Source organism: Tachysurus fulvidraco, chromosome 7, assembly GCF_022655615.1.
Source record: "Tachysurus fulvidraco isolate hzauxx_2018 chromosome 7, HZAU_PFXX_2.0, whole genome shotgun sequence".
NCBI classification, from domain to species: Eukaryota; Metazoa; Chordata; class Actinopteri; order Siluriformes; family Bagridae; genus Tachysurus; species Tachysurus fulvidraco.
Genome location: NC_062524.1, coordinates 2938055 through 2948247, shown reverse-complemented (window position 1 = coordinate 2948247; position 10193 = coordinate 2938055).

Here is a 10193-nt window from a genome sequence, read left to right as displayed (position 1 = left end):
TATATATAGGTTCTTTTAGCCATTAATGATTCTGTTTAAAGTGATTCCACTGAGAAACTTTTGTGAATGAATGTCAGCTCTTCATTGTGCTTCAGACTAAACTAATTAATACACATTAGAAAATGTGAGAAATTCCTACTGCACCCTAACAGACAATAATCTAAGCAATATTACTAGCTGCCATAGTTCCTGGGTAGCACAACAAATAGAATCCAAAATCATTTTCTTATCACATTCTCGAGGGAGATTGTGTGTCTATTTATAAAGGAAATGTATTAATTATGTTAAAATGTCAGCTTTACTTTTTCAAAGGTAAAATAAAATGTAGTAAAGTGTTATATTGTGTTCTGAGATCTATCAGAAAGGATTTATGCTTTGTTTTGGTCATTAGGTTGTGAAACACAACACATTTAGGCCTTAATACTGTTGAGAGCCTCTTGTCTTTTGTCCTGTCTTTTGTCTCTTTTTCCAGCACTGTCTTTTGTATTTTGTCCTGCACTGTCTTTTGTCCTGCACTGTCTTTTTTCATGCACTGTCTTTTGTTCTGCACTGTCATTTCTGTCTTTTGTCCTGCACTGTTTTTTCTGTCTTTCTGTCTTTTGTCCTGCACTGTTTTTCTGTCTTGTTCATCTTGTCCTGTGGTGTTTGCACCAGGTTGCAAAGTTGAACTTTATTAATCTAGGACTAACTTACTGTCTTTAACTTTGTTTTGTTTGGATCCTGGGGAAGTCATGGCCTAATGGTCAGAGAGTCTGACTCCTAACCCTAAGGTTGTGGGTTCGAGTCTCGGGCCTGCCCTTGAGCAAGGCACTGAAACCCCCCCCCCCCCTGCTCCCCAGGAGCCGCAGCATAGGTGCCTATGATTGGTGCCTAAACCTTGTATTGCTTTTTAACTCGGATATAACCAGTACAGCTCGTTCATAACCCGTACGACTGGCTCATAACATTATGAGTGGTTCATAGCGTATTCATAACCTGGATAGGACCAGGTTATGGATGATTGGTTCATTACATGTTCTTAAAATGGTTATACCAGAACAGTTAGTTCATAACCTCTGTAATTGGTTCATAACCCCTTAAACTGATACGCGGTAACTTGACTGGTTCATAACTCATCTCGCTGCTGTAGATACCTGCCCAGTTGATGAATGACCAGTCCATCTGACAAGTTCATCTCTTGACACATCTTAGGTCATAGCTTATTAAACTTCTATACACTGAGGTTCATAAGTTCATATAGAATCCAGAATTGTACCATATTTGGCGAGTAGCGTCTATCCATTACTCGTATTGCAGAAGCATTTCTGTCCTCCAAAGCCTCACGTCCACCTCATCATGACGGTCAGAATATTGTGTGTGAACATATTAATGATGCTAATGCAGTAATCACGCTCATTTTATGTCTGAACTATTTCCATGATCAGCCTGATTTTTGATGAGTGTCATTCTGTAGACTGACGTTTTGTAAAATCGCCACATGACAAGTTTGTCCACTAAAGTCAGGTTTAATTCTAACCAGAGAACTTAGTGCAAGGTAACAGTAGTAGTGCTACAGCAGCGCAGAACAGACATGTTGACTACTACACAGAACTTTTCTCATACTTGCATTGCTGATGATGTCATCAACCTTATTTATCGCTGCAGGCGGAGAAGCGAGCGGAGTGCTGTGTGGAGAACACTCCGCCCCACTGAGGCGGTGCCACCAGCCGCCAATCTACCTAAACAACTCTGAACACGCAGCCAAACCCACGGTGAGTGCAGAACGGAGAGACAGAGGCATCAGTAGATGTAGTAGATGTGATCCTACAATTGCTTTCTAATCTCTACGATTGGTTCATAAACCATGTGATTGACTCATAAGATGTAGAACTGTAGGAAAGTCTTTACGGCAAACCCAATCATGCAAATTATGAACAAGCCAAAGAGGTTATGAACCAATTGTACAGATTAGGAAGCAACTGTGGGACTATTTACTGATGCCTCTCTCTCTTTAACTCTATCATTGGTTCCTAACCCAGACTATTAATTCAGAACCTTCTGTGTGTTTGGTTAATAACTTTACAACGCAATCGTTTTAGAACCCATACAGTGGGTCCATAACTCATATCATTAGTTCCTAACCTATATGACCCCCGGGATTGACTTGTACACAGTATATAGGTTTTTATCGTCTCTACAGTTAGTTTATATCCTGCCCGGGTGGATGTCTCCTCAGCCTGAGCGTCAGTGCTGTGTTGGAGAAAGCAGTTATTATACCTGCTGTAGCTGCTCCTCTGTCACAGATTATAACGCAGCAGAATTTGTGAAGACATGTTTTTAACGTGTGTGTGTGTGTGCGTGTGTGTGTGTGCGTGTGTGCGTGTGTGTGTGTGTGTGTGTGTGTGTGTGTGTGTGTGTGTGTGTGTGTGTGTGTGTGTTGTGTGTGTGTGTGTGTGGCACAGGTCTTCTTATGTTTAGTCTGTTTGAAGGAAATGGATAAAAATTTAGGTCTGAGAAAGAGCTTTAATGTTGTGAACCTCGCTGTCCTTGTTATGCACAGCACACCTCTTTCCTGTTGGTAATCACCCGGTCTATTTAAGCTCACTCAGAACTCTTTCGTGTTGCGAGGTATTGTTGGCACTGTCTTCATACTGAGCGTTTATTCTGTTCTGTCTGTGTCCCTGTTTTTGACCTTGCTTGTTTTTCGTGTTTGTGAACGTTTGCTGCCTGCCCTGAACTACGCCTGGATTATTGACTTCTGCTCTTGGATTTCCTGTGATGTTGTTATTTGCCTGATGTGTGACCCTTGCCTGTCTTGGATTTTGCCTAATAAACCAGCATTTGGATCTAACCTGTTTCACGTCGTGACAGTCCTATTACACAAACACACAAATACACACACAGACTGATACACACACACACACACACAGACAGAAATACACACACACAGAGCGACAGATATACACACACACAGACAGATACACACACACACTTACACAGAGACAAATACACACACATTCACACAAAGACAGATACACACACTCTCACACACTCACACAGAGACAGATACACACACACTCACACAGAGACAGATACACACACACTCACACAGAGACAGATATCTACACACACTCACACAGAGACAGATACACACACACTCACACAGAGACAGATACACACACACACACACACACACACACACACAGTGGGTTTTAAGTAATAAACACATTTAGAGACATTTGGAGATAACAAGTGTCTGCTGTAAGTGCTACTTGTCTTATTGACTTACACGGCTGAGTGAAAACAGGACTAGCGCTGATCTGTAGCTGTGTTTGTATTTTAAAACCTCTTTGTTTTTTCCAGGAGGAAACTACGAGCAAGTAAACCATGTGAGTGTTTTTACTGTACTCATCCTCGTTCTAATCAGTCTTTTAAGTAATCTTCCTCCTCTCTCTACTCTCATCTATCTCTATCTCTCTCTCTCTCTCTCTCCTCTCTCTCTCTCCTCTCTCTCTGGTTAATCTCTCTCTCTCTCTCTCTCTCTCTCTCTATCTCCTCGTCTCTCTCTCTATCTCCCCCTGTCTCTCTCTCTCTCTCTGTAGCTCTAAACACCAGCACATGATGCACATTAAGATAAACGGTGGCTCTGCTACATGCTCTCTGAGAAAACACTGTGTCTTATTCATCAGACCTGCGTTGCAGTAGTAAAACGTTTATCTTAAATAGTTGAGACAGATTTCATTCACAGTGTAATATTCATCAGGTTTTATAGTGGATCTGTATAATAAAGCTCATCTGCTACGTTTATGGAGACAGTCCACAAAAAGAGGGCTTTATTCAGGGGGGTAGTCTGCCAACATAATGGCAGGCGAATAATAAGAGTACATTAGTGATGTGTATAAAATGAGAGATGTTGGTTATTTGCCTGGAGGCTGTGATCTCCTGTGGTAGTGACATCTGTGTGGTCTGTAGGTAAAGTGAGTGTTGTCTCCTCCAGGCTTCACTGTATTTAAAGCTGCACATCTGGAGCACAGGGTTGATCGTGGTACTGGGATTAGAGCCACTTAATCACAGCGAGTGTGCGTTTGTGTATTTGTGTGCAGATCAGTCACAGGATTTCGAAGCCCCTGAGGAAGAGCCTCAGCAGCAGCAGAAGGAGGAAGAGCAGAAACAGGCCTCTGGTGCCTCCTCTGGCCGAAGAAACCCTCCTGGTGGAAAATCCAGCCTCATCCTGGGCTGAGCTCGCTCACTGATCTCTCTCTCTCTCTCTCTCTCTCTCTCTCTCTCTCTCTCTCTCTCTCTCTCTTTTTTTTAAAGATTCACTCTCTCTCTCTCTTCACTCTCTCTCTCTCTCTCTCATCATGTGAGCCATGGGATGATTTTTTTTCTTTTTGTCCACTACCACATGTCTGTATTATTGTTTTTCTATTGCAAAAAAAAAAATAAAAGAAAATGAAAGAAAGAAAGCTGGTTGGCAGAAGCACTTTATGTAAAAGCTCCATTTCAGCCCATCGTGAAGAGCGCAGGCCGTGCGGGGGGAAGCATGGGAGGCAAAGCAAGGACAAGATTCGTCACGCTAAATTTCTAAAGACAAATAAAGATTGATATGAATTTCACTGCCTCTGCTGGTGTTTGTGTACTAAAACATTTCATTATTACACAATCATGCTTTTATAAATTACAGATTAATCTTATAACAATCATGTTTATTAAAGATCTCATGATGACATCATTAATAAAACATTATAAAAGCAAAAGGCTATATAAAGTTTTAAACACTCCAAAAGTGTATTATTTCTCTTACACAGCTATTGTTTCAAAGATTACAAAGATTTACAAAATAATGAACAATAAATCTGAATCACTTTTGTTTCCAAAAGAAGCACAATTCAGTATCACATCAGAATCAGTACGACTCTCAAGCTCTATAGTGTGAGTCGACTCAAAAACGGCTCTTTATTGTTTCAATAAAACTTTGCAAATCTCCGACAAGAGTTTATTTTAATTTACTTTAATATGACTCTCTAACTCGCTACAGCTCTACGTTTAATTTGAGCTTAATTTCTAATTAAATCAATTCATTAACAAATACGCTCCCAGTATGTGAGTCGAGTCTCAACAAGAGCCGATTCGATGAATCGATCCGTTGCAAACGACTCATCGACAAATGATGTATGAAACTCTTTATGCGTAAGTGGTGTGAGGATTCATAAATGAAGGTTTCATGTGTTGTCCCTTTCATGTGTGGGTCTTAAATTATTTAATTACATAATTATAAATTATGTTTTTGCTTGTTTTTTCTCTGCATTTAATCGTAAATCCCTTTTCACCCCGTTGAGTCGGATCACTGAGCTCGGATCAACAATAAAAAACAATTCTTTCACACATAACAGTCTTCTGGAGTTTATACAGAATGGTGCGAGTAACAAAAAATAATCCTGTGAGCAAATTATGTTGATTCTTGTAGTTTATAGTTTTTCCTCACATCTACACCACTTGATATTTAAGTGTTTTATCGATAGAAACGTGAGAATCAACTATAAAATAAAAGTGGCTGTAAAGTGGCTATCTGAAATGCAATTCGCAATATTGTCCACCAGAGGGCGACGAAGGCTCTTTTGTAATGCAGTTTGATTTAAATTGTCCAGTAAATGGCGTCTATACACAATTACTGAAAAAGTCTCTATGTTGCTAGTCTTAAGACGTATAATTATTATTATTATTATTATTATTATTATTATTATTATTATTATTATTATTATTATTATTAGCAGTAGTAGAACAACCTCCAAGATCCCAACCAGTCTGGCTTTAAAGCAGCTCACTCTACAGAGACAGCCCTTTTGGATGTCTCTGAGAAACTACATGCTGCTAGATCAGCCAAACTGTCATCCGTCCTTATCCTCCTTGACCTTTCAGCAGCGTTTGATACGGTCAACCACAAGACTCTCTTATCCACCCTCAAGAGTCTTGGGATTTGCGGATCAGCTTGGGAATGGTTTGCTTCCTACCTGGAAGGACGCTCATATCAGGTAACATGGAGGGGAGTGACATCTGCTCCACGCAGACTCTCCACTGGCTTCCCACAGGGCTCAGTACTTGGTCCTCTTCTTTTCTCCCTGTATACTCACTCTCTTGGTGAAGTTGCTTCCTCACATGGGTTCTCTTACCACTCCTATGCTGATGATACACAACTTATCTTCTCTTTCCCACCCTCAGATGCCACAGCTTCTGATCGGATCTCAGCATGTCTGGCAGAAATTTCATCATGGATGACTGCTCATCAGTTAAAGCTCAATCCTAACAAAACTGAACTGCTGTTCATCCCAGGTGATTCATCCCCAGGTCATGATCTTGCTATATCCTTGCACAACGATCTGATCTCCCCTTCAGCCACAGCTCGCAACCTTGGGGTAACCATGGACAATCAACTGTCCTTTTCCTCTCATGTTGCTAATGTGACTCGCTCATATCGGTTTCTTCTCTACAACATTAGAATGATTCGGCCATTTTTGTCCACACAGACTGCTCAGGTACTTGTTCAGTCTCTTGTCATTTCTAGACTGGATTACTGCAATGCGCTGCTGGCAGGTCTACATATGAACGCAATCCGTCCTCTGCAAATTATCCAAAATGCAGCTGCCCGGCTTGTTTTCTACCTGCCAAAGTTCTCGCATACCACCCCGCTGCTGCGATCCCTCCACTGGCTTCCGGTAGCTGCACGCATCCGATTCAAAACACTGATGCTGGCCTACAAAGCCAAAAATGGACCAGCTCCCTCTTACCTCAAAGCCCTCATCATTCCTCGCACTGCACCCCGCAACCTCCGATCTACCAGCACTGCTCGACTGGTTCCACCATCTCTCAGGGTAAGAGGCAAGTATACTACAAGACTCTTCTCTGTTCTGGCACCAAGGTGGTGGAATGAACTTCCCCTAGAGGTCCAGACAGCTGAGTCACTGGCTATTGTCAAGCGGCGGTTGAAGACCTACTTATTCAGGAAACACTTCAACTAGCACTTCTTTCCTTATCTTTTGCATTTAAAAAAAAAAAAAAAAACCTTTGACACTTTGACACTTTTTCATTGTAAACTTTGACCTTTGACACTTTTTCATCGTAACTTTGAACAAATGTTTTAAACTCATGGTATCTTAAGTATGTAACCTAGTGAGCAGCATTAATGTATTCAATGTTAGAGATTTAAGCACTTATGTGTGTCGCTCTGGATAAGGGCGTCTGCCAAATGCTGTAAATGTAAATGTAAATGTAGTAGTAGTAGTAATTTCAGAATTTAATAATGAAAATCAGAGTACACTCTCCGCTGTACATCAACGGATCATCTGTAGAGATCGTCAAGAGCACCAAATTTCTTGGTGTTCATCTAGAACTTCACCTGGTCACTCAACATCAGCTCCATCACCAAAAAAGCCCAGCAGTGTCTCTACTTCTTATGAAGGCTGAGAAAGGCACATCTCCCTCCCCCCATCCTGACCATGTTCTACAGAGGGACCATTGAGATCATCCTGAGCAGCTGCACCACTATCTGGTTTGGGAACTGCACCATCTCAGATCACAAGACCATGGGCGTAAATTTCATTTAAGTGTAGGGGGGGACAATAAATATAAAATTTCTCATGAGCAATTTTTGAAGGGGGGACACAAATAATAGTTAAATTGTACTTATAAAGATATGTCCCCACAGTGAAAAACTTTGCTTCTATCATTATTATTGTAGTCATTTTATCTAGTCTATGACACTGCAAGGCAAGTTTATTTATACTGTAGCACATTTCATACACAATGGTAATTCAAAGTGCTTTACATAAAGAAAGTAAAACTATCATAAAAAATAATCACAACAATAAAAACAAGTAATTAAAAAATGTTTTAAATTTTATTTAAAATTAATTAAGACACTTAAAAAGAAATTGATTATACAAAAAAATACAGTGAGCTCAGTTCGGACGTAGCACGGTGCTCATTTGTAAATGCACAGCTAAACAATATGCTAATTGTGGCCGTTAATGTTAAGTTAACATTATGCCGAGTCGTCCCAAATAAAACAATGCATGGGAAACGGCTTTGGCGTGTTAGTTACAGTGCACTGTGTAACAAGCAAGTAAACAAACTAATTTTAACTAGATAAGTAATATTTTAATCGCTAATATAGCAGATTCATGGAAAAAAACATCGGTAATCAGCATTTTTGCCGCAACTAAATTATGAACGAGTCTGCATCAACTATTGATGAGAGAGAGAGGGGGGACTCAACTGTTTCTAAATGCATTTTTTGTGCGGGTTTTTTTCTACTTAGACAATTATTTAGGTATACATACATATATTTTTCATAATAGAGAGTGCGATTTTTTTTAAATATTTTTTTTTGGGGGGGGGGGGGGGGCAAAACTCGGATGGGGGGGGGATGTACCCCCCCTCCCCCCCGGGATTTACGCCCATGCACAAGACCCTGAAGTGGATGGTGAGGACAGCTGAGAAGATCATTGGATTCTCTCTTCCCTCTATCATGGACACTTACACCATACGCTGTATCCGCAAAGCCAACAGCATTGTGGACCTCACGCACACACACCTCACACACACTCTTCACCCCACACACACCCGTCACACACTCCTCACCCCACACACCTCACACACACTCTTCACCCTACACACCACACACACACACAGACACCCCACACACACTTTTCACACCACACACACATCTCACACACACTCTTCACCTCCACACACACACCCCTCACACACACTCTTCACCCCACAGCCCCTTACACACACTCTTCACCATCCTGCCGTCTGGGCAAAGGTCCCGAAGCATTGGGGACTCACGACCAGACTGTGTAACAGTTTCTTCTCACAAGCCATCAGACTCAATCACTGAACTGAACTGTGATGAGCACAACACACATACACATCAACTGTATGGACTGCACAGACCTACACCAAATACACACACTTCCAATATACATCCATCAACCTGTTTACATGCTGTTTTTTCACACTGTTTTTGCTCTTTGCACATGTTGTCTCACATTTCAATTGATTTCTGTTTTACACAATCCTTTATAATATCTCAGGTAACTGCTGCTATTACACTGTGTTCATTCTAGTATTACTGCTCACGCAATATTGTTGAACATTCAGTATTTACACTGAACATACAGTATTTGTACAGTATTTATACAGTATTTACACTGAACATACAGTATTTATACAGTATTTACACTGAACATACAGTATTTATACAGTATTTACCCTGAACATACAGTATTTACACTGAACATACAGTATTTATACAGTATTTACCCTGAACATACAGTATTTACACTGGTCAGTGCTGTTTCTATTTATTGTCTTTTGTGTATTGTCTTATATTTTTTGTTTGCACTGTCTTTTGTCCTGAATTGTCTTTTCTGTATTTTGTCTTGCACTGTCTTTTGTCCTACAATGTCTTTTCTGTCTTTCTGTCTTTTGTCCTGAACTGTCTTTTCTGTCTTTTGTCCTGAACTGCCTTTTCTGTCTTTTGTCGTGCACTGTCTTTCTGTATTGTCCTGCACTGTCTTGTTTGTCTTGTCTCACACTGTGTACACCAGGTTGCACAGTTGCACTTTATGTATCTAACTTACTAAGTCCTTATAGCTCTGTCTTTGTATTATATAACACCCTGATCTCATGTCACTGTGTACTGTAACAGTAATATATGCTTGAAATGACAATAAAAGCTTCTTGACTTTTCATTTCTTTGGAATTCTCCCCACACTCACCCATTCACTCCTCCTCCCTGTGCTTCCTACTCACATTCACTCACACCTCCCCCCTCACTCTGTCCATGCACCTACAATTGTTAAAAGGGTTAATCTCTGCGCTCATATTTTGATGTGCAGCGTTTTATTCTCCTGTCCATTGAGCTAAGGTATGTAAAATTTTATCTGCTAAATAATTTAGGCATTATATTCATGTTCTGAAGTACAGAAAGTTTAAGTAATAAATGTTGTTTGGTGTTACATGATTCCACCTTATTTAGTGTCTGAGTGGAACATGTCTAGGTCTTTGTGTGTTTGTATTAAACTGACTCCTATGTCCCAGTTTAACAGTAGTTTAGAGCAAAGCAAAACTGCCTCTGAGTTGTTTCTTGTTTCTCCACGTGTTTTGTTCTGTGTTACATACCAGCTTTTGTATTAGCTTTAATAACACAA